Source organism: Macrotis lagotis, chromosome 2, assembly GCF_037893015.1.
Source record: "Macrotis lagotis isolate mMagLag1 chromosome 2, bilby.v1.9.chrom.fasta, whole genome shotgun sequence".
Taxonomy (NCBI): Eukaryota; Metazoa; Chordata; class Mammalia; order Peramelemorphia; family Peramelidae; genus Macrotis; species Macrotis lagotis.
Window position 1 is genome coordinate 207,073,142 of NC_133659.1, and position 26,739 is coordinate 207,099,880.

Sequence of the window (26,739 nt, forward strand, 5' to 3'; positions counted from 1 at the left end):
ACTAAACTTGTTTTCTTTAAGGAACTCTTCTCAGTCCCAACTTTCTTGGTTTCTCTGCAACATTTGACCCTGCTGACTTCCTTGATCCCCATTCTATTTGACCTTGCCTTCTCTGTTCATAATCCAAACCATATCCATTAACTATGGGTATACCCAAAGCTCTGTCCTGGGTCCTCCTGTTTTCTCTCTCTGCTCTCTCACTTGGGAACCTCATCTACTCTCATAAGTTCAGTTATCATCTTTATGCAGATGATTCCCAGATCTACCTATCTAGGCCTAGTCTATCTCCTGAATTTCAGCATTATCTCACCAACTACATATTGGTTTTCATTTTAAACTCAACATATCCAAAGTAGAACTCATCTCTCCCTGAAATCTACCCTCTCTTCCAAATGTCCTTATTACTGTTTATTATTGTGATTATTTAATCATGTCCAACTCTTCCTGACCCCATTTGAACTTTTCTTTGTAAAGATTCTACTAATTTTCTACTTCCTTCTCTTTTTTTAAAATTTTATTTTGCAGGTGAGAAAACTGAGCCAAACAGGGTTAAGTCTAGAGTCAAGCAACTAGTAAGAATCTAAAGACAGATTAGAACTCAGGTCTTCCTGATCCCAGGTTCTTTCCCTCTCTCTTATGCTTTCTTCTCTTCTCCTCTTCTCTCTTTCTCACTCTCTCAATTTCTCCCTCTCTCTTTCTTCTCTCTCTGTACCTCCTCTCTTTCTTTCTTTCTCTTTCCCTTATTCTCTCCCTCCCTCTCCCCCCCCCAACTCCAGTGGTTCTTTATCACCTCTGGAATCAAATACAAATTCCTTTTTTTGGTATTAAAAACTTTTCTTTACCTGCCTTCTCTCTATCTTTCCATTCTTCTGACAGATTACTTCTCTCCATCTATTCTACAGTCCAGTCAAAATGGTCTTCTCATTATTCCTTATACATGGTACTCTATCCCCTATCTGCCTTTGTACTAACTTCCCCTAGGCCTTGAATCACTCCCTCTTTACCTCTTACTCTTGGAATGCTAAATTTTCTTTAATTGTTAAGTTCAAAAAACACCTTTTAAATTAAGCCTTTCCATAGTATGGAAAAAATCTATATATAGACCCACCACAACTCACCCCCTATACTAAAATAAAGTCAAAATGGGTACAGGATTTAGACATATAGGATGATAGCATAGAAAAATTAAGAGATCAAGAAATATGCTGTTGGATCTATAGAAAGGAGAGAAATTCACAATCAAGCAAGAAATAGAGCACATTATAAACTGCAACATGAATGATTTTAACTATATTAAATTAGAAAGTTTTTGCACTAATAAAACTAATGTAGTCAAGATTGGAAGGAAATAAAGTTGGGAAACAATTTTCACAGCTAGTGTCTCTCTGATAAAGGACTCATCTCTAAAACATATAGAGAACTGAAACAAATTTATAAGATTACAAGTCATTCCCAAATCGATAAATGGTCAAAGGATATGAATAGGAAGTTTTCAGATGAAGAAATTATATATATATATATATATATATATATATATATATATATATGTATATATATATAGTCAAATGAAAAAATGATTCAAATTATTGATTAGAAAAACGAAAATTAAAACAACTAGGGGTAGTACCTTACACTTACCAGATTGACTAAGTTGACAAAAAAAAAGAAAAATGATTAATGTTGGAGAGGATATAGGAAAATTGTGACATCAATGCACCTTTAGTAGGGTTGCAAATGCATGAATGTTGAAAAACTTCCTTAGCATGTAATTGGAAAAAAAATAAAATTTCTATTAAAATAAATTGATCAAGTAATAAATTAAGCTTTCCTGTCCATACCTTATTTCCTTACCCCACTCCCAGGTAGCTAGGTGTCTCGGTGGACAGAGTGCTGATCCTGGAGTCAAGAAGACCTGAATTCGAATTTAGCCTTAGATACTACTAGATGCATGACCCTGGAAAAGTCACCTAACTTATGAGTTTCCTCAACTGTAAAATGAAGATTGCTACTATTAGTCCTTTGTTCTCAAAGAGAACCAATTGACATCATGAGGAGGGTATGGTAACTTGTGAGTGAATTGGATTTATTTGAGACAGAACTGGGCAAAATCATCAGTCTCACTCTTTCATAAGAAGCATGCCTCCAGGATGCAGTAGAACAATAATGATAAAGATGACAGCAACAATCATTTGAGGAACAACAACAAAATGAGGAAAATAAGAATAGCACCTATCTCCCAGTGTTTTGTGAGGCTCAAATGTGATACTATTTTAAAAAGCTTATACCCTTCTTCCTTCCCCCTCCCCTCAGTTCCTAATGCCCTGCATCTCAAAATTACTTTTATTTATCATGTGAATATAACTAGATTTTTGGACCAACTTCTACAACCCAAAGTTCAATTACAGATTTGTTTTGTATGTAACTATGTTTTACAAATTGCATCTCCCTTTAGAATACTAGCTTCTTGGGGGCATGAGCTGTTTTGCTTATGTCTTTGTTTCTGTACATGGTACCTGGAGGAAATTAAAAATGTTTATTGATTAGTTGATTAATTTCCATAGACATAGATCCTAGGGTCTGTTTATATCTTATCCTTAGACCCATATTCCTAGGAAGGAAAAGAGAGGAAAATGGAGAAGAGGAGAGAAATTAGAATGTTAGAGATCAAAGGAATTTTATTTATCATCTAGTTCCATCCCCACATTTTGCAAAAATGGAAATTGAGACCCATAGTGGGGCAGTGACTTGCCCAAGGTCACACAGCTTGTTGGGGCAGAACAGAGAGTTAAATCCAGGTTAACTGACTTCTAAATCCCTTCAATGCTCCTGATTCTACCTTGATGAGGAGAAAGGAAGAGAAGAAGAAGAAAAAAGGAGAAAGCTATACTGCTTTTAAAAAGAAATCACAGAAGGGAAAAAGAGAATGCCAGAGGGAGAGAGGGGAAAGTTAACTACATTAAAGGAGGGTTCTGCAGTGAGGGATGGTGGTGAGAGGGAGGTGGTTAATTTGTTTTCTTTTTTACTCAGTCCTGTGCTAACAAAAAGAAAATGAATCTGGAAAACAAAGACAGGGAAGCAGAGATGTTGACAGGCAGATAGGCAGAGAGGGCTGGCAACAGGCAAGCCGAGCCAAGAAAATTATCTTTCTAACCATTACCTTCATTTTATAATCGCCTACATACGGTGTTCCTGGTTCTAGGGAGGAGGAGGGTGGGGAGCTGCTGAAGGGTCTCTTGGCTTGATTCCTTTAATCTTTTGACATTGGCTGTCACAGAGGAGTGTGTAATTAGGACACACTGTACTTTCCCTAGCAGTTCCATCCTCTCCCACCTCCCTTTCTGGACGAAGAGGAGAGCAGCTGCAGGTATTCATTCAGCCTGGCTTCTTCTCATCTCAAGGGAACTGTTGTGTTCTTCCAAGGGCCTAAAAACTGAGGATCCTGTAGGTACCACCCTGGGAGAAGAGTCTGCTGTTCTCCTTTCTCCCACAGAACAATGGGGCATGTCCCTGGGGTGCCTTAGTGGTCACCAAGTCCAACCAGTTCATAAAAGGAATCTCTAATACAATATTCCATACATAGAGGAAGGCTCCTTAACCTGAAACTGTGAGATGGATAGATAGATAAATAGATTCAGAGATTCAAAGATACAGAAGGATACACACACACACACACACACACACACACACACACACACACACACACATATATATGGAGAGAGAGAGTAGATAGAGATATAGAGACAGAGACATATAAATATAGAGATATACACATAAAATGGAGATAGTAATAGATATGTACATAGATAATGGAGATATAACTTATTTCAATAATTTATTTATAACATTGGATATTTAAGAAGTCTCCTGAGAAAAAGTCCATAGTCTTCACTAGATTGGTAAGAAGACCCATGAAAAAAATCCAAGAAAAGGTCTGTTACAGGTTCGTTTGAACTAAATCTTCTAGATATAAGAAGACAATTAAGAAGATCTGGCAACTCATCTATTCTCTCATTTTGAATCCATATATTGCAGAACCTTCCTTTAATTCCCCTCCCCACCCTCCAGCATTCTCTCTTTTCTTTCTGTGATTTCTTTTTATTCTAATGTCTCCAAAAATTGCAGATAAGGAGCCCTCCAACAAGGTCCCATGGTGGTAATACTTTAAGGTAGGCCAATCGAGTCTTGAACAACCCAACCAGTTTGTCTTGTTTGTTTTTTCCTTTCATATTACACTTAGCTTTAAAGAAGAAGAAGTGATCATAGGGTCATAGCTTGAAACCTAGTAGGGTTATGGAATTCAACCTTCTCATGATGAAGATAAGATACAGAGAGATTAAAATGACTTGCTTCATAATCTTAATACCTTCCCTCTGAGACTACCTCTTCTTTATTTTGTATAAATCTGGCTTGCACATGTTGCCTCTATTAAATGCAAGCTCCTTGAGAGCAAGAACTCCTTTTTTTTACTTTTGATTTGTTGTTGCTTTGCTTAATAAATTTTGCTGATTGATTGAATGTCCAGTCACATTGAATCTGAGAAGGGATTTTAATTCAGGTCTTCCTGAATGTAAGTCCTGTGCTCCATCCTCATAAAACCTCTTATATGTGAGGGAATGAGAAGAAACAGGGGTGGAGGGGAATCCTGCCCAATTTGACTTCAACTAAAAAACCTTCAAATAATATGGAAAGTGTCCCTCTATTTCTGTTTCTCTCTCTTCCTCCTTCCCTCATTCTCTTTTCTCTCTCTGTTTCTGTCTGTCTTTCTCTGTGTCTCTCTATCTCTGTTTTTCTCTGTGTATGTCTCTTTCTCTTCTTCTCCTTCCCTCTGTCCCCTACCCCTCTTTCAAGCATATACTCTTGGGAAAGATTGAGAGCAAGCATCCTATCTCTTCCAGGGACTTTGACCTCACCTTCTTGTTCTCCCCAGAAGCTCAGCAAACCCTCTCTTTCCCCCGAGATGGCCAAAGAATTCATTCTTGTAAGGGTAGCCAATTTTACCCTCCTTCATTCATTCACTCCTGCCCAGCAACTGCCACTGAGTTAAAGCAGAAGTGGCATGCCTTATTGAGCTCTTCTCTAATCATCCCCTTTCAGAAGTAGCAGAGTTATAAATAAGCCAACTTGGAGCCAAGAGGCTCCCAGGAGGAAATGGAATCAGTCTGAAAGGGAGTTCAAGAGAGAATTTTAGCTTTTGCCCTGAGATTCCATGTCAGCTTGCTTGAGGCAGCAGGTGGAGGGTGTGATAGCTAAAGAGAGAGCTGTAGACTAGAAGGGTTTACAGGGAGTCATCTCACATTTCCTGCTTCTAGGCAAAATGTTCGCCTCCATGAAAGATCCAGAATCTTCTTAGATCTGGAAGGAACCCCTGGGGGTAAGGAGTCTACATCTTCCTATAGTGTGATTCTTAACCATTTTTGTGGCCTGGGCCCATTTGGCAGTTTGAATGTTTTTAAATATACAAAATAAAACATAGTGGGTTACAAAGGAAATAAATTAGTTAAAATACAGTTTCAATATTTTTTTAGATTTCTGGATCTAAGGTTTAGAATTTCTGTTGTTCAGTCATTTCAGTTGTATCAGACAATCTGTGACCCTATTTGGGATTTTCTTGGCAAAGATACTGGAGTGGTTTGTCATTTCCCTCTCCAGTTCATTTTACAGATAAGAAACTTAGGCAAACAGGTTTAAGTGACTTGCCCAGGGTCTCACAACTAATGTCTGAGGTTAGCTTTGAACTCAAGTGGTCCTCTTGACCTCAGAACTGGCACTTTATCCACTACCCCACCTGGTGGCCCTCAAGGTAAACAGCTTAACCCAAAACAACCCTCACAAATAAAGATTTCTTTATCTTAAAATTCTTTTGGTACATTAAGCCCATTTCCTCATCCTTATTCCTCATAGGGTGGAAGATGTTTATAGTTTCTCCATTTACTACATAATGACTTTTCCTATGTTAGAAGAACATAAAAATCCTCTCCTCTTCCTCTCCCACCCTTCTTCTTCCTCCCCTCCAACCTTAAAGTCCTGAGGACTATCTTTCTCCCCACTAGAGAATTTCAGTGATTTTTAGCATCACTATTTGCTTTGTCATGTCCCCTTAAGAACCATGGGATTTTTCCATATGATTTGAAACTGAAACTTTCCCTATGAGATGTCTCCCCCATCAGAATATGAGCCCTTGAGAGCAGGACTCTTATTTTTCTTTTTTTATCACCAGTACTTAGCCCCAGGCTTTAAACATAGTAGGCATTTAAAATGTTAAATTCATTCATTCAAAGCTTAAGTTTTCCATTAAAGGAAGTAATCAAAGATGCATTATGGGTTTCATTGGGATAGAACTCTTATCAGAATGGAGATCACAAAAAAAAAAAACCACCCTGAAAGAATGTCTGACAATCTGCATTATGGTCTATTCTGGAGCAGAGTCAAGGACATTAATGTTTGTATCCCCTATACTAAAATCGTTTCTTATACATAGACGGTACTCAATATAGGTGAATTATATTGAAATGAATTTAGTTGAGGCATAACTACCTAGGAGAAGCTATAAATGAGCTTTAAAATGCTTTTCAATCAATCTAGTGTTTGAGTGCCTACTGGGTCAAAGTGTATAGGCACTGGAGATAAAAGTTTAAAGAGAATGAAACAATCTCTTCTTTCAAGTTACTATAGATATAGATATAGATATAGATATAGATATAGATATAGATATAGATATAGATGATATAGATATAGATATAGATATAGATATAGATATAGATATAGATATAGATATAGATATAGATATAGATATAGATATAGATATAGATATAGATATAGATATAGATATAGATATAGATATAGATATACCTTCTTCATAATTTTAAACCTCTCTTTCTCCTCTGGGTCCTTCCTTAATACCTTCAAATGTGCCCAGATGTCCCCAATCCTTAAAAGTCCTTCATTAGACCCTACAATCCTCTCAAACTAGTATAGTCTTTCTCCTTCCTTTCACAGTCAAACTCCTAGGGGAAAATTTTTCTATTTTCTCATCTCTCACTCCTAAACACCATGTTATCTGGTTTCTGTCCCTACCATCTCAAAAATTGCCAATGATCCCTTTATATTGTTTAATCCAATGCCCTTTGTTCCATCTTCCATTTTTAACACTATCAACTACCATTGCCTCCCAATCCCTCACTCTACCCAGGTTTTCATAACACTCCTCTATCATGCTTCTCTTTCTACTTATCTGGTTGATCACTGGATTATGGTCCACATCCTAACCCTCTTGTTTTACAGAAGGAGAAACTAAGGCAGAAGGTGGTGAAGTGACAAATCCAAGAATATGTAGGTAGTATCAGAGGTGTATTCAAACCCAAGTTCTACTCAAGAGTCCTTGTTCTATGTACTATGTCTTACATCCTCTCTTGATTCATTGACAAGATGTCTTCTAAGGTCTCTTTCAATCCCATGATTTATTTCCATAATAATGGATTCCATAATAAAAGATTTAGAACCAAAAAGTATCAAGTGGTCATCTGGTCCAGGTCCCTCATTTCACAGATGAGAAAACTGAGGTCAAAGAAGTTAAATGATTTATCCAAAATTTCATTAGAACCCAGGTCTTCTGATTCCAAATCCAGTAATCTTTCCATTGAATCACAGCATAGAAGTAAAATAAGAAGAGTTGGACTAATTTACAAAGTTTCTATTAGTTCTAACATTCTATAAATACAAATACCCAAGCTCTTCTGATGCCTGATCCTTTTTATTTAAAGGGGGGCAGCTAGATGACTCAAGGGATAGAGAACTGGGCTTGGAGTCAGGAAGACCTAAATTCAAATATGACCTCATACACTTACAAGCTGTGTGACTCTGAGCAAGTCCCTTAACCTTTACTTGCCTTAATCCACCAGAGAAGTAAATGGAAAACCACTCGAATATCTCTGCCAAGAAAACCCCATGGACAGTATCATCCAAGGGGTCACAAAAACTTGGACATAACTGAAAAACCTTTTTTTAAAAAAAAATTTTAATTCATTTTTCCAATTACATGCAAAAAGTTTTAAGCAATCTTCATTTTGCAAGGTTTTGAGGTTCACATTTTTCTCCCTCCTTCCCTTTCCTGATAGAAAGCAATCTAATATAGGTTATACATATATAACTATGTTAAGTATCTATATTAATCATAAACAACAACTTTAAAAAGAACTTCACTTTTATTTCATTCTCCCTCTCACTTATCCAACTGATTGGTAGAAAGAAAGGAATCACAAAAGTTTGACAAAATAAGCATAGACAATCTAAACAAATGTTCATCTCAGCCATGACACATAGCAGAAAGAACCTTATTCTGCATAAGAGTCCATCACTTCTGGAGGTAGTTTGGTAGCATTCTTCACCATCAGTTCTCTGGAATCATGGTTGGTTATTGATTTAGATCAGAGTTCTTAAACCTTTCAAGATTGTTTTTGTTTTCATTGCTGATATTTAGTATTATTTCTGCATTAGTTCCTACAAGTCTTCCCAGGTTTCTCTGAAGTCATCTTTTTGATTACTTAACATACAATAGAATTATATTACACTGATACACAAGACTTTATTAAGCTATTCCCAATTCCTGGACAACCTCTTAGCTTCCAGTTCTTTGCCACTACAAAAAGAGCTCTTGTACATATTTTGTACATATGGGGTCTTTTCCTCTTTCTTTGATCAGCCTCTGGTATGAGTCATCAGTCATCTCCTACCTCTCTACACCTATTAGCATCTAGCCCAGCTTCATTCCCTTGTTCCCAGATAGCACTGTGAAAATGTCTGTGATAATAATAACATCAATTTATATAGCACTTTAGGGCTTACAAAAACACCTTGCTCACAACAGCCCTGTGAGATAAGCATTACAAACATTAATACCTATATTTTCAAAAAAGATATATTTTGTCTGAACATTTGATTACAACAATGTGGATAACTTCCTGGAATAGTAGCTACCTCAACCTATAGAGCATAATTTGCAATCTCAGACAATTGGTGGAGAAGTTGAATATTGGTTCATGGTCAGAGGCAGGTCTTGAATCTAGATCTGAACAACCATCCTCTGAACCACTGCTTCTCTATCATTTATAAGATGAGATGACTGGGCTGCCCAGAGGTTAAGGGATTGGTCCATAACTATGTGACTACTAAAAGTCAGAGTCAGGATTCAAACTCCTAACTCCAATTTAAACATCATTTCTAACAAAATATGTTATTTGGTGTCCACCATAATAATAAAAACAACAATTCGAAAAGAGTCTAATCAGGCTAACCAAACTGAGAGACAGAATGGGATTACCCAAGAGGGCAATAGGACTTGTCTAGGCATCTATCAAGTAATTAATACTTTTCCATGACATAAATAAACAAGATTGGGAAATATACTTCATTTACCTTTCATTGCATATTATATTTCAGTCAAACTAGATTTATATCTATTCTCCATCTCCTCTTGTCCATTCTTGTTTCCAAGCATTTGTTCACACTTTCTCCTCATCTTTGGAACAGATGCTTTTCCCAGTATTCACAAACCTTTCCCATTCTCCAAAACCTGGATCAGCATCATGAGACAGAGAGATACAGAGAGAAGGAGAGGGAGGAAGAGAGACATAGACAGAGAGGAGAAGGAGAGAGACAGAGACAGAGACAAAGAGACAGAAAGAAAAGAGACAGAGAGGATGAGAGGGAGTGAGAGACCGAGGCAAAGAGAAAGATAGAGAAGGAAGAGGGAAAGGGAAAAAGAGAGACAGAGACAGCTAGAGACAGAGAGAAGGATAGAGAGAGAGAGAAGAGAGATAGACAGAGAGAGAGGAGAGAGAGACAGACAGACAAAGAGAATGAGGGCGGGAGGGAGGCTTCCTTAGGCAACTAAGTCACATATAGATAATGCTTGAGTACTCAAAAAGACCTGAATTCAAATCAGATCCACTCTAGCTGTGTGATACTAGTTAATCCACTTAATCTCTATTTGCCTCAATTTCATCCCTGTAAAATTAACAGGGCTGTTGGGAGGATCAAATGAACTTATATTTGAAAAGAGGTTAGCATAGTCCATGGCATCTAATAGATATTTTCTTCCTTCCTTTCTTCTTTCTCAATATTTCCTAAACTATGCTCATTCCTTTCCTAATAAATAATAAATAATAAATCTAATAAATTGCAGACTCTTAATTTTTTATATTTTTCTCTTCCCCTGTGGACAATATACATAATGGTTCCTAATAAGGGGATATGAACCTATGATTCCCTTGTCTAAGTAATACTCAGATCAGGAAGCTCCCTCAACCAGAGCAGATCACAATTTCTCTATAATTTATAATCTCAGAGAAATACCTAGAGCAGTGAGAATCCAAGTGACTTATCCAGGGCTACGTAGCCACTCTGTGACAGAAAGGTAGCACTTGAACCTAACACTTTCTGTCTCAAAGGCTATTAGGGCTTAATAAACATTTATTGAATTGAATATGATACCAGAGAACAGAGAGTCCATAGTATTTTCATCTACAAGGTCCTTCTCTATTCAACAGACCTTTGTGTTCTGCTGGCATGGCAACCACTGAGAAAACAAAAGCAAAAGATTATGTCTTGTGGTCTTATGGTTGTGTCTCCTTCTGTACAGTTTATCCAAAGGTTCTAATACATGCATAACCTATAATGCCTGGACAGTTATGCCCTACTGCCTCAGACTGGTCTATGACAGAGTTGACATCTCCAGTGGCATTTCCTTCCCTTCATGGAATAACTGTAGAAAAGGTCAGGAGGCACAGTTCTTTGGGAGCCTCACTTGAAGTTGTTAATTCCTATTAATGTTCCTTCCTCCCTCTCTATTTCTCAGATACCACCAGTCAGATTAGAGTAGGACCACAGATCTAATCACAAGGAGGAAATTAGATGGAAATTGGATGGAACAGGAAAAGTCACATCTTTGTTTTCAAGAACTCATAACTGAAATTTAGAAATTCCTTTAATTATGAATCACAGTGTTTTCAGCACCTATGACTTTGTCATCAATAGAAATATTTATTTTCATATCACATTACAGTTGTTACACATAAATCAAAATATCATTGATGTTTATCACTATTTTAAAATTACTATAATTACTAGCCATGTGTCTGGATAGCTAGATCACAAATTTATTTTTTAATATTTTTGATAACTATTTTAATATCTCTGGTTTCCCTTGTAATCTTATGTGTTTTAACAATTTAGATACATTGTTATGAGTACATAGAATTTTTCAGACTGTCAAAGCAAAAAGAGTTAAAACCCCTCTTTCATAGAAGAATATGATCTCCAAGAAATTCAGTTTTGTATGTTCCAACATTATCATGTTTGGGTCAGTCTAAGAGTTGTATATTGACCAACATGTCACTCCTCTGGCAAACCAGGATCTAGAAATAATAGATCTATGCCTAGGTCTGTAGGACTAGATAATACTTCTTTAATGGTACTTGAGAGACCAGAGGGAGATTTGGAGAGAAGTGCCCAGATTTGTTAGGATAAATGCCACTATGAATAAGAGGTCTCCAGGACAGAGATGAGAGATCCTGACCCTTCAGAGTTTTCTCAAAATGGTTTCATTTCTCCACTGAAGGCTTACATTTTGTTGATTTCAAGAGAAGAGAATCTGGGTTTTGATATTACCAATGGATCCCCAGACTTAGACCAGTCCTAAATTTATTTCCTATTGGGAAATGACCTGGATCTCAACCAGAAGGAAAGGGGGGTGATAGAATATTCTATTCTAAATAGAATATTCTTTCCCAAGACCTAAAAAGAGGTCCAAAACTCTCCTTATTCTACACTCATCAGATCCTAATTAGATTCTCAATAATCCATTAATTTGGTTCATGCAGTCTGGGAAACAGAGTGTACAGAATGATGGACTTAGAACCAGAGAGACCTAGCTAGGTTCAAATCTGACATCTGCTCTATGACCCTGCCTAAGAAATTTAACTTCCCTTAGACTCAGTTTCCTCATATATAAAAGAGTTAGATTAAGCATTCTGTAAGGTCCATCCAGCTCTAAATTTATAATCCTTAATGTAATCCTATAATAATAATGAATTAACCATTCAGGCAAAACTTTACCATAATGGGTCCCTAAATCCTAGATATATTGCTGTTTTCATGTCAACAAAGGGCAGGTGTTCACTTTTTTAAAAATAAAACTTTTATTAAACACCTGTTATATATTAGGTATATAGAAAGAAGCCCCTTCTTGTTTCAAATGTAGGGCACTTACTGCTCTATGGAATCGAGTGCTGACATCACTTGCAGTCCATTAGTTGCTTAGAAACAACAGTTTAGCACTTCTTTAGCAAGAAGAGCTAGTTAAAAGTGACTTCTGTGTCCATAGAAAGCAACTTCCCAGAATCTCCCCCTGGGAATGTAAAGTCTCCCCACCACATATAAGTGTCCCGGAAATATTTCCCAGTGATGTGAAAACAAACATTTAACAACCAGCTCTCTGAATAAAATAATGTATACACTTCTAAGTTTAATCTGCAACTTTAACATTTTCTCCATCACTTTTTAAAATTCTAGAAAACCAGCAAAACAATAATCAAACCTGGATCTAGGATCGCTCTTTTCCAAAGTATAAATGCTCAAACTAAACATTTAAAACCAGGTTTCCTGAGACGGTTTAAGCTGACTAGAATATAACTGTGCACTGTCTCTCCACCCACCCCTAACTTAATTTGTCTTAAAAAGAAGATTCAAAACCTATATTTGCAATTGGTTCACAAGCACATTTTAGGTAATTTGTCTTGGGTACAAAAATTGCTAGTTGCGGCTCTATTTACCATTAATTGGCTAATGTGCTCATTCATGTGAATTTACATATGTATCTTAACTCCTCTGAGCCTTCATTTCCTTAAGTATAAAATGAGGATGAATTTATTGGAGAATATGGACAAGAATATGGACAAGACAGGAAGGCATGACTGGCTTATGAACTTCATTTCTGGAAGGATCATTCAAATCAGTGGGATTAGAGAGTCATTTATTTATTTGAACAAAATGAGCAGGGTTCAGTTAGGTCATTGTTTCCTAACCCAAAGGGCATTTCAAACCTGAACATCCTGAGGGAGACTGAGAGCCAGAGACTGGGGAATCAGGGAAGTCTAGTCCAATATTTTCCAACTTCTGGTCCAAAGAGCAACATCAGTTCATGGCTAAGTTTCAATGGTTCACAAAATTAGGTGGAACAAGGCAAAAGAAGAAGGAGAAAACAATTCAATTTGAGGAACCATTGAAACTTGGCCATGATAATGTTGTCCTTTGAACCAGCAGCTGGGAAACACTGAACTGGATTTTTCAGATCTCTTCCAGATGACCGAAGTTTACAGATTGTGTCCATAAGTGTTCAGTGATTCCAGAACCATCAGAAGCATCTAATGCCTTACTATGTTAAGTAGAGCTGTAATTAAGATTTAAGAAGGGGAGTGGCTAGGTGGTGCAGTGGATAGAGTACCAGTCCCGGAGTCAGGAGGACTTGAGTTTAAATTTGACCTCAGACACTTAATAATTACCTAGCTGCATGACTTTGGGCAAGTTACTTAACCCCATTGCCTTACAAAATTAAAACAAAATATTTTTTAAAAGAATTAAGAAGGAAGAACAGGGTCTTTGTCTCAGGTGCCAACATCTTGGAGATTATTAGGGAAGCAGTACATGCTTCCTCCTGGCTCCATATTCTCTACCTCCATCTAAAAGTTTTAAGATCCTCTGACAGCCAGTGTTTTCATGGGGAAAGCCCCAGTAGAGAGTAAAGAAGCAGAGTCATAGATGACAGAGATAGGAGAAGAAGGAGGAGGTATAGAGTCCCCTAATCCCTTACAAAGCCACCCCTTTGGATACTCTCTCCTAAGGCTTACCTGCTTTCCTCCAAAACTAGTGAGGGGCTGGGGAATAGCCTGGACCCTTTATTATTCCACCCTCCCCTTCTCTCCCATCTGCTTGTTTCTTAGGTGCTAGGATTCCTAGTTATAGCTCTAAAAATCAATATTTTTCCATCAGCCTTCCCACCAGTCAGCCCACATCCCTGACCTCTGCTCCTGTCCTTCCAAAAGTCATACATTTCCTGGATGCCCTTTTAAATCTATAGGTTTTTTCTTCCATTTTTATCTTTTCATCCTCCCCACTACAGTCAGTCAGTCAACAAACATTTATTTAAGTATCAGAAACTGCACTAAGTACTAGGGATATAAAGAAAAGTAAACACAGCCTCCAGTTGTCCTCAGTGTTTCTGGAATCATACTCATTATCTGCCCTTCCTGCTCTGCAGTGCTAAGCGGTTTTCAGAAAAAGTGAAGTTCCTCCTAGGGCAGCAAGCAAACAGCTGGGTGACACAATCAATAATCATTTCTTAATCACCTACTAAGCACTGGGTATACATAAAGAGGCAAAAGGCAGTTTCATTCTTCATAGGACTCACAGGTCAGGAAGACCTGAGCTCAAACCTAAGGCATTTACTAGCCTGTGTGACCCTGAGCAAGTCACTTAACTGGCTGCCTCTATTTTCTCATCTTTAAACTAACTCCTATTTTACAGGGTTGTAGTGAAAATCAAATTAAATCATATTATATATAGTACATTGCAAACCTCAAAGAAATGCTACTTATTATTTTCTTTATTAGTAAACACTTATTGGTATGTGCAAAGCAAGAGAAGGGGATGGACCCTACCCCTAACTCTGTCCCTACAATGAGATGAAGGGGCATTTGACACCAGATCTGCATCCAGGGTACCATAGGAGTTGGAAGACACTGCTTAGTATACTCCCAGAAAACCCTACTTCTCTCTTCTCCAGGACCTATCTCCCCACCCCCACCTTCAGCAAGTGATTCAATCACCTTTATTCAGGGGAACGACATGGGTAGTCGGGGAGGGGGTGGATGTTTTATGGGCATATCATGTGTGATATCTTGTCCATTAGGGAGAAACCGTCAAAACAAAACTCATTTCTTTCAAGCTGCACTTTCTCCTTTAGGTTTATGAATAACCAATCTGATCATTAGAACGGGGGAGCATTTTTTAAAATCCAATTTGCTTCTCACCTTGCAGCCCATTTAGTTTGCTTTCTACCCTCCACACTGGGAAGGGAGGGGGCATGAAACTATTTCCTTTCTCTTTCATGTCTGTTTCCACCATGATTTGCCATGGTAATCCCAGAACTCCTGAGAAACTGGATTTCCCAAAATGTTTCATTTTCCTCATCCCAAACCTTGATTTTCAAGAAGACTATTTATCCTCTAATTCTTGCTGCTTTGTTTGTTTTTGTTTTTCATTTGAAAATAGTCACCCCTTTGGAAAGTTCTTAACTAAACAAACACAAAATAGTTTTGTGTATGTAAAAGAAAATTTAAAAGCTTTTGCATGAACAAAATCAATGAAAGTGGGAAAAGAAGAGAAAATATTGATTGAGAGAATCTTTGCATCAAATAAGTCTGATAAATGTCTGGTAAGAAATTGATGCAAATATATTAGACCAAGAATTAAGATAAGTGGGCAAAGAATATGAACATCAAGGTACAAGAGAAAGATTACTGTCTCTGCAATCAGAGGAAAGAGCTTCAAATGCCACTTCTGTTATTCAATGTGGGACCTTGGGTTTATTAAGATAACACACCGAATTATTAACTGTACAGATTTATTAATATGTACTCTTAAATATAGATTTATTAAAAGTATTTGCACTTGTGATTCAAAGGTAAACATGGAGGTCTTAGCTTCATTCAGTGGAAATGACATATACACATAAAGGTATATATACAAAATAAATGCAAGGTAATTTGAAACTCCTGTTCTCATCCCCAAGAAGGTAATAGCAACTGCTAAAAGTCAGAAAAGGTCTCATGTAGAAGATGAAATTTATGCTGAGACTTAATGGAGACTAGCAACTTTAAGACATAGAATTTAATTTACAAAGAAATGAATAGAGGACTGGGCATAGGGAACATCCAATGCAAAGGCACAAGGAGGATGTGGGAGTGCTACATGTGAGTAAGCTGGCTGGTAAATGTTTAACAACCATATTTCTTGGGGAGGAAAAGTGTCCACAACAGACTCTTCACTATTGATAGTTTTTCCATCACTTTCCTAAGTCTATTCAAATCAACAAAAACAACAGATCAAGCCCTGACTTGTAGCATTTGCTGATTTCCAAAGCATAAATGGTGACACTGAAAATTTAACAATCAAATCTTATTGTGAGTCTATTTAAACCAGTTGAGTAATAAGAAGGTCATTTTTGCTAAACCATAGAGTAGGTGAAGGGGAGTAATTGTAACAAAGTTGGAAAGGTAGGTTGAAACCAGTCTACGAAGGCCTTAAATGCCAAACAGAGGCTATTTATATGTTATCCTAGAGGATATGGGGGAGGGGAGAACTTTGGAGTAATTGAGTAGAAGAACATGGCCAGACCTTAGCTTTAGGAAAATCGTTTTGGAAAATGTGGAAGATGGATTGAAGAGGAGAGAGATTTGAATAATAATTCATCTCAGATTAGAAGGCAAGTCATTTAACTTTAGTTTCTTTATCTGTTAAATTGGGGGGAGGGTAAATTAAATGACCTCTGAAGTTCCTTCCAACTCTAAATCTACCAGTCTTCAAAAGAATAATTTTAAGGGGCAGCTAGGCGGCGTAGTGGATAAAGCACCGGCCCTGGAGTCAGGAGTACCTGGGTTCAAATCCGGTCTCAGACACTTAATAATTACCTAGCTGTGTGGCCTTGGGCAAGCCACTTAACCCCGTTTGCCTTGCAAAAACCTTAAAAAAAAGAACTTTGAGTTCAACAGCCATATGAAAAAATATTCCAAATTGCTTATCCACAATAAGAGAAATACAAATTAAAACAATTATGTGATTTTTACCTCACATTTGTCAAATTGGCAAAGATGATAAGAGATGAAAATAGTCAACACTGGAAAGAAAACAAGTATTAATGCACCATTGGCAAAGCTGTGAATTGTTCTAACCACTATGGAAAACAATTTGAAATGGTACTAAAAAAGAAACCCATAAATACCACCAGTTCTTTGGGTGATATCAAGAAAAAAAATAGAAACAAAGAGGGTAGTCCTCAGTTGGGGAATGGAAAAAACAAATAATGGTACAGGAACAGAACAGAATGCCATTGAATCATAATAAATGACAAGTATGAAGTAAGTCAGAAAAATTTGGGAAGACTTACATAAATGAAAGCAAAGTGAAATAAACAGAATTCAGAAAATCATATACATGATGACTACAATGAAACAAATGAAAACAACATTAAAAGATAGTAGAACTCACAGAAATGTAATGTAATGATCAATCTTCTCTCTAGAAGAATGATGATGAAACAAGCTTTTCTCTTCTTGGTAAAGAGGTGGTACACTATAGATAGTGAATGAGGCACACACTGTCAAAAATGATCAATAAGTCAATTTGTTTTATTTAAATGTACTTCATTATAAAGGGGAGGAGGGCACAATGAGAGTATCTGAGTAAGAAATAGCTCCAAAATGCATAAAAGAAACTTTTTTAAAGAAATAAAATAATCCCTTGCAATTAAATGTTAGTGTATTAGTCCTTGCAGGTTGTGACAATTTCCCTAAAGCCCATCCCCAGGATGCCCGATGATCAAGTAGACTATGCCTGGAAAGGGTTGGCCTAGATACTGCAGACAAGAAAATTCAGTAAGGGAGACAATTTTATTTTCATACATCTTGGGACATTCTATTAATACAAGATAAAGAAGGAAAGAGGGAAAGAAAGAAGGGATAAAGGAAGGAACAAAGACACAAAGGAGTGAAAAAAGGAAGGGAGGGAGAGAAGAAAAGAAAGAGACAGGGAAAAAAAGAAAAAGATGGAAGGGAAAGAGAAAGGGAGGGAATGAAGAAAGGAATAAAAAAGCAAACATACTTAAATTGGCAAAATTCCATGACAGTTGGTATTTCTACTTTGTCTTTAATCAATGGTATGGACAATAGTTTTCAGGGGAAGCAAAGAAATCTTCAAAGCTCTTCTTGTTTTTCTGACAGCATCATTCTATGAAATGTCTCCTATAAAGATGTCACCAAGAAGTTGTCTGATAGGAAGAGAAAAATGGGTTTATTGTTAAATAAAAGTGAAAGAATAACTAAAGCATTCTACTGGTAACCTTTCAATATTAAGAGAAACTGTGCAAACTTATGGGAAGACAAGTACAAAAGTTGCATAGATTGGGCAGGTATGAATAGATTACTATCTTCATAATTGAAGGGAACTTTCAAAATGGTAAGATCACAGATTCAATTTACCTATCATTCAATAATCAAACTGGGCAAGATAGCTTCTCCTAAATATATGTGCCTACCTTCCAATTCCACCTAACAGCATAGGGACAAGATTTTAATTACACACCCCACCCTCCTATTTGGTTTTTGTCCTGACAGCTTGTTAGAGGGGCTCAACTTGGAAGGATGAGCAAATGGAACATGGAGGGTCTTCCATTGTCATTCTCAGAAGCTGCCTTTTGTCTAGGTTCTAAGGATGTTGAAAAAGTGGATTATCTCTCCTAAGATAATTAACAAAATCTTCAGGAAATCTAGGGAAGGGCAAAAACAAACAGTGTTGGTCAGCTAGGTGGCACAATGGATAGAGCACCTACCCTGGAGTCAGGAGGACCTGAGCTCAAGTCCAACCTCAGACACCTAATTACTGCCTAGCTGTGGGACCTTGGGCAAGTCACTTAACCCCATTGCCCCATAAATAAAAAAAAATTAAATAAATAAATAAAAACAGAGTTCTTTCTCTTCATACCCCAGACCCTCAAGCCTCTGCCCCATTGTCCACTAAAGGAATTATAGAAACTCAGATTTGTAGGGCATCTGAGAGGTCATTTATTCCATCTTGAATATCTTTTAGAAGTATGCATCCAGCTTTACATCCTTACTACTGGGGTAACTGAAGTTGACAAATTACTTGAGTTTAGGAGGAAGAGTTGCAGTAAACTAACTCAATCAACTGTATGAATTAAGTCCAATGTAATATGGTGAGTCCTTTTGAAGAGGGAGAGCCATGAGGTGGCCTATGGAGATGCAAAATGACCCAGGTCAGAGATAGAACAGGTCAAAGCTCTGATTCATGGTATTAGGCTCAAGTGAACTCCTATACTTCTGGCCAGGAAGAAATGGGGAAATGTAATGTTTAAACAAATAGATGATAGGAAAATAGGTAGTTAAGTAGGTGGATGGATGAATAAATAAGATCAGTAAAAAAGATTAGAAAGATTAGACAAATATTAGTGAGATGTTTATAAAAATTAGATAATAAGTAACAGACAGATAAATAGAAAGCTTAGCTAGATATAAATACTGTTGCTCAGTCATTTCTGATTCTTCAAGATCCCATTTGTAGTCTTCTTGTCAAGGATATAGAATGACTTCCTATTTCCTTTTTCTATTTCTTCATTTTACAAATAAGGAAACTTAGGCAAACAGGAAAAAAGTAACTTGCCCAGGGCCACACAGTTACTAAGTGGTTAAGATCAAATTTGAACTAATAGATATAAACTAATCAATTTAAACATTTAAAAAAAACAAAAGAAATGATCAAGTCCCAACTTGAAGCAATGGGCTGTGGTAGAAAGAAAGATGTCTGTGGAGTAAAAAGTGCTGAGTTCAAATCTGAGTTTTGCTGCCTTGACCTCGTATAAATCATGTGACCTCCTTATATACAAGTTTCCTCACTTGTAAAATGAGAGGTTTGACTAGATAAACTGCTGAGGTTCTTCTAACTCTAAATTTCTTAATCTATAACATCTAATGTTATATCTCCTAAAGAATCCTATTCTGCTTTTGGAGCAGCTTTATCAGTTAGAATCTCTCTCTCTCTCTCTCTCTCTCTCTCTCTGTATGTGTGTGTGTGTCTCTGTGTCTGTCTCTGTGAATCTCTCTCTCTTCGCCACTGTCTGTCTGTCTCTCTTTCTCTTTTTTTTTATTATGTAAGGAATCAGGGGAGATATGACTCTTCTTCAGCCACTTATTCCCCTACCCCCTACTCCAGCCCCTGGCTCAGTTGATGTAGTCAAAGAATATGGTCACACTTGATGAGGTTTTAATGCATAAAGGAGATGCTTTTATGCCAGGTGATCCCTTTTGCTTGTAAGTTAATGCATTGAATGAATCAGAAAGGGAGATGATACTGCCTGAAATCTACCTATTTATATTTTCTACCCATTCCTCTTAATTCTGCCTTCTGGAGTCAAACAGAGCAAATCTAATCTCTCTTCCATATGGAAACCTTTCAAATGCTGAGAGACAGCAATCATGGTTCTTCTTAGCATACTCTCCATCCCCCACTAAAACTAAAAACTCTGATGTTCTTTCAACTGATCATCATAGGGTAGGATCTGCAGTACTCTCCTCATACTGGTTGCCCTCCTATGAGTCTCCCACAGCAGGAATTCTTTCCCTGCTATCCGTGAACTTGGTTTTTAATTTTCAATATTTTCTGGCCAGACTAACAATAGTCTAGCACATAGTAAAATTTTAATAAATGCGAATTGACTTGACTATTTTGATAACTGTCTTTCAATATAATTGATTTCCTTTGTAAACCTATATATTTAAATTTATTTTTATTTCTATGAATATTTATTATTAAATTAAAAAAATTTTTATTCTAAGGGACCCCATAGACTTGACCAGACTCTTACCTAAGGAGTCTATGAAATTCAAAAGGTTAAGAACCCTAACAATGTCCTTCCTAAGAAGCACAACATCCCAGAAGTGTTCAAATCAGAGCAGAGCATCCCACTAATATCACCACTCCCATTCAAGTCATTCTGCTTTATTAATGTACTGGTAACTTTAGAGACCTCCAGGTGCTGATTCATATTAACTTTCCCCAAAATCAGAGCTGACCTTGACTTCTGAGCATAGTGGAACATTCTGAAACAAGACCAGATGCAGCAACTATCATCAAGAAATACAGTTTCATTCAAAAATAGGGAAAGGGACCTATTTGTCCAAAAAATATTTATGGCACTTTTGGTGTCTAAGAATTAGAAATCAAAAAAATGCCCATCAGTTGAATAATGTCTAAACAAACTGTGTATATAGTAATAATAGAATATTGTGCTGCAAGAAATAATGAGCGGGTAGATTTCAGAAAAACCTGGAAAGACTGTATAGGGACTGATGCATAGTGAAGTGGAACAAAACCAGGAGAAAGTTGTACACAGTAACAACAATATTGTTCAATGCACTTAGCTATTCTCAGCAATCCAATGATCCAATACAATACCAAAGAACTAGTAATGAACTACATATTCTCCACCTTCAGGAAAAGAACTGATTGATTGGATACAGAATAAAGCATGCTGTTTTTCACATTCTTTTCTTTTTTCTTTTGCTTTTATTCAAGGTTTCTTATACAAAATGATGAATATGGAAATGGCCAAAATGTATAACCTATATCTGATTGTTTGGCATCTCAGAGAGGGAGGTGGGAAGGGAGGGAGAGAAGAATAAACAAACTTTAACTAAAAATGTTTAAAGAAAAAGAATCTTGGAGTGCAGATTTGTCTTTGCTAAACCTCTTGATGTCCCCATAACAACTGCAATTGACAGTGCTGGGGAAGCCAAGGGGAGCAATTGGTTCCTCAGGGAGCTGGACGTGTCTCTCCCCTTTGATTTTCAGTGGCTTCCCTACTCCTTGCTCCTGCCTCCAATGGACTTTCATCCCTTTTAGCTCTCATTTGTAAGGAAGCTGCAGTTCAAGCGAAAGATTCTGTAGGAAATCAGGCTGGGTTCCCAGACACTTAATTGGAGCCCAGCTCTTCATTACCCACACACCTGTTCCCCACCACCATATGGTCTGAGGTAAATAGACAGTAATTGTTTATCCAAAGTCAATTTCTAACAGAGTGAGCTCCGGGCCTAAAGACGCACTCCCCTCCACCTGCTGGTTCTCTCCCTAAGATGCTGAAGGACAAAGCCCCAGTACAAGGTTAACTGCTCTCCTGGTGGACTTGTCTCCCCCACTCCTTGCACTTACTTATCAAGCAAAAGTCCACTCTTCCTTCAGTCCTATTTGTCCATGTTGACTGTGGGATGTCTCATGGTTGTAATATCCTGCCCTGTCAAACTTAAATCTCATAGTTCTATGGTCCGACTATCCCCAAGGAGCAGGTCAAGAATATAAAACAATAATCAATTGCTATAGCTCCCTTAGGATAGCTAGGTGGCACAGTGGATAGAGCACCTGGACCAGAAAGATCTATCTTGCTGAGTTCAAATCTGGCCTAAGATACCTACTAGCTGTGCGTTCCTGGGTAAGTCACTTCACCTTGTTGACCCCAGTTTCCTCATCTGAACTGAAGAAGGACATGGCAAACCATGATAGTATCTTGGCCAAGAAAACTCCAATGGGTGCACAAAGAATGAATGAATGAATAACTCCTACTTTTATAAGCACTGTTTTACAAATTACTCTCCCTTAAAACAATCTGATGACATGGGTTTCATGGGATTTATGTGGAACTAGAAAGAGTCTAAGAGGTCAAGTAGGCTAAATAGTCTCAATTCACAATTAAGGAAACTGAGGTCTCTAGTGATTAAGTGACTGACCTAAGATCAGACAGGTAGCAAGTAGCCAAGTTCATATTCAGGCTCAAATATCCAATGGAAACATTGGACCTGGAATTTAAGGTGCTTAGATTTAAATCCCAAGTATTCTGCTTAGTGATATGACAGTGGGCAAACAACTAACTTCTCTGAGCTTCAGTTTTCATGCCTGATGTTTAATGACTAGATGACTTCTAAGACCTCTTCTAGTATTAAGTCTCTGATTCCAAAATAAATGTTCTTTTTTTATAACCTTTGCTGGTCTATTATATTACAAAGAACTTTACCTGCATCTCACTCAGGATCATAGATTTAAAGTTGGAAGAGATGTCAGAGATTATCTAGACTTTTATTTTGCAGGATCAGGTAGTTTAAAATGACTGGCCCAAAGTGGCACAGATAGGAAACATCAAAACATCCTTTCACTCTAGAGCCTGTGTTCTTTCCACTGTATCATACTTCCTTAGTAAATATGACAAATTAATCTTTACAACAGCCATTTGAGATAAGGAATATATGAATTATTATTGTATCTCTTTTATAAATAAGGAAATTGAAACTCAAAGCTAAAATATTTTCCAAGACACATGACTGGAATGTGTAGGGGTAAAAATGCCATTAACTCATGGGTTTGAGGTTTGTTGGTTTAACACTCTGTTGAGATGATCTTCTAGGTTGTGGCTACTGTGTATGCCACACTTCTTGGAGTCACAGGGGAAAGTTAGGTAAGGGAGGATACCAAGTTAGAAGAACAGTCATGAAAAGGGTTCAGGAAACCTTCACCCCAGAGGTGCCAATCTTTCTTGAACATTCCATGTATCTCAAGCATGAGAAGAATATCAGAATGGACGAATGAGAACAATTTGTTCCAACAGCCATGAAAATGCTTAGAACTTAGTCCAAAATCTAAGATGTCAATGTCATCCTCTGCATCCCAAACATCCCCAAATGATTTAACTTTTGTCTTGCAAGTGGACTTCTATGACTCCTAAAGAGCAAGTGAGGCTGATTGATGACTATGTGTAACTATGCCTCACTTAAATCCAATTCACGAACAAGGCAAGACACCACCTATGATGTCAATGATCCTTTACAAAAATGAGCACAAGAACTCTGGTCACTGCTGCTGCCTCCTTCATTTGGGAAATTGAAAATCATAAATTTTTCCCCAGACATGTGGGAAATATGATCCCTGGAGGAGACCCAGGTTAGTTGTTCTATGGGAGCTGTTCAGACCTTTTGAACACAGCAGCAAGAAGAGGAAAAAAAAGATGTTTCTCAAGAGATTGTGACATTAGAGTGTCCTATTCCCAAAATCTCCCAGTAATCTGGGAAGAATTCTGGTGGAGTTTTCTTTAAGGAAAGAGAGAGTGCCCTTAGCCTATTTGGAGCTCCAAAGGAAAAAAATGGGCTTTTTTTTTTGAAAAGGTAACACGACTGTCTCAGAAGACCTGGAGCAAGTCACATCAAATCATGAATATGGCTGAAGGCACTGGTATAGAAATCAGACTCTTTTGATTGAAATTCCTTTACTACTTACAGGTCCCTCTGCAAGAGCTGGGAAAGTGGGCTTCTCTGCACTTCTTCCCATCTGTGTCTTCCCTTCCCTTCTGTCCTATTCCCCTCCCATCTTCCTCCTCCCACTACCTCCCCCTCCCCCTCACATCAAACCCACACACATCCAAGACTTCTGTAGGTAGGTGTGAGGATGAATGGTTCGATTAAGTTCAAGAAAAAAGAATGCTCTGTCCTCTTAATTTCCACAAAATTGGTCCTTAATATGATACAGAGGCACCAAAGCTTTCAGTCATGATGAATCTTCTCTGAAGCAAGGATATTCACTTTCAACCCAATGCATTCTCTGGCTGAGTGGGGAGAGACCTGAGTGAACCTGGAACTGCCTGACTGCCATCTAGTTAGTCAGTCCACAGCCCTTATTGAACAAAGCCTGTGCCAAAAACCCTGGGCTAGGCTATTAGAGCAGTATATAATATTGTTGCTGTGTTGTTGTTTTTGTTCAGTTTTGTCTGACTCTTCATGACCCTGTAGATCAAGTTATCCATGGCATTTTCTTGGCAAAAATACTGGAGTGGTTTACCATTTCCATCTTAAATGGATTGCAGGCAGAGATTAAATGACTTGTCCAGGGTCACACAGTTAGTGTCTGAGGTGAGATTTGAACACAGGTCTTTCAAACTCCATACCTAGGGCTCTCTCCACTGAGCCACCTAGCTGCCTATAATAATTTAATAATTATAATACCCAAGATTTATATAGTGCTTACTATGTGGTAGACCTTATAACTAAATGCCTTATTTGATCCTCACAACAAACTTGGAAGGCAAGTTCTGTCATTAGTTTTTTACAGATGAGGAAATTGAAGCAAATAGTAGTTAAGGGACTTGTCCAGGGTCGTACAGCTAGTAAGTGTCTGAGGCTGGATTTGAACTTAGGGCTTCCTGATACTAGCTCAGAGTTTTATCCACTGTGAAAGAAGGCATACTGTCTCTGCCCTGGGAGCTCCTAAAACCTAGCTGGGGAGACAGAAAATATATATCCCCCCAAAATTGACACAAGGGTACTTACTAAGCCCTGGCAACCAAGGGTGGATACAGGGCACATAAATAAGCAAAGAGGGAATGCAGAATGAAGGAACAGATGTGGTTGTGGGGGCTGTTCCAGTAGGGCTTTCTCAGAACGAGTGGTCTTTGAGCTATATTTTCAAAGGTCATAGTTCAGCAAAGAGTGAGGTAAGGAATTTCTAGAGGTAGAGATGGTGGAGATGGGGAGGGGGGGGTGGAGAAAATACAACATTTGTTAACACTGAGGAGCAAAGACAAGAGTGAAGAAGAATGGATTAAAGGGACTGAAGAGCGATAGAAAATGGAACTAGAGGATTTTAAGGATGATTTCCTTCATTTTTACAGAGAAGGAAACAGAGACCCTGTGAAAGGAAACGACTTGGTAAAGGTCATACACATGATTACGACTAGAATCCAAGCAGGGGTGTCCCTGTCAAACAAGTTGTTAAATGTTCTATTATGAGCATTTACATCTCAGAAATCAGCAAATGCTGTATATCAGTACATAATCTATCATTTTGCTGATTGTCCAGTGTAGACTTAAGAGAGTGCTGGAGAAAATGTTAATATGGCAGATTAACTTTGAAGGAAGGTGTTGTACATTTTTTTTTCTAGAGAGCTGTTTGTTAAACATTTCCCAGCACAATCCCGAATCCAAGCCTCCTGACTCCCAGTCCAGTGTTTTTTACTACCATTCCAAGCTGCCAATTCATCCTAAAAGAGGATGCCTCTGACATATATTGGCATTGGGACAGCTAAGTGACTTGTTCTGAAGTCAAGAAGTCTTGAATTCAAACCCAGCTTCAGATGTTTACATCTGTGTGAAACCCTGGGGGGAGTCACTTGATCCTATTTGCCTCAGTTTCATTATCTGTAAGGAAGGAAATGGCAAACCACTGCAATGTATTTGCCAAGAAAACCCAAACAGGGCCACAAGGAGTCAGACATGACTGAACAATGTGTGAACAACAAGAACAACAACAAGGCCACTCTCCAATACTAGAAATTTTGGCTCTGTCAAGCTCACTAGAGCTTCCTCAGAGAGCTCCTTACATTGGCCTTGTCCAAAAAAAATGCAGCATTTTCCCAACATTGTAAAGCAATTAGGGGCAGAACTAAAAATAACATTCAGGCTTTACCAAGTTGATTAGCTTAGCTGAAGCTGGCAGGAGGAGGGTCTTTGTTTTCTCTACTGGGCCTCAATCTTACATCTCTTTTTAGAGGTCTCTATTTCTGAGACAAATGCCCCCAGAGAGAAATCTAAGGCATTCTCAGCTTTCTTCCCCTCCCCAGTCTACCAATTTAGCAAAGGAGCAGAAAAAAGGAATATGGCGATGTCTAGTTGGCTCCTTCTTCAATGAAGTCAGTGGCTGAGATAATAGCAAAGACTCCAGAACCAGAAAAAAAAAGAAAAGAAAAAATAGAAAAGAAAGAAGGAAAAAAAAGCTTTTCCTAGCAAGTTTTACATCTGCCCAAGGGATACCCTTTGAAGGAGAACCTGAAGCCCAGAGTAGCAGCAATTGACTCCCAGATCTCTG

General features: G+C 37.8%; 1 long non-coding RNA gene across 1 annotated transcript in view; it reads right to left on the reverse strand.

Moving 5' to 3' along the window:
- Window positions 1–17,960: 17,960 nt before the first annotated feature.
- The window catches only part of LOC141511421 (uncharacterized), a 36,111-nt gene continuing 27,332 nt past the window's right edge, over window positions 17,961–26,739 (reverse strand). The window contains exon 2 of the long non-coding RNA XR_012475331.1: window positions 17,961–18,097. This is a non-coding gene — a long non-coding RNA (uncharacterized LOC141511421). The remainder of the gene's footprint in view (window positions 18,098–26,739) is intronic.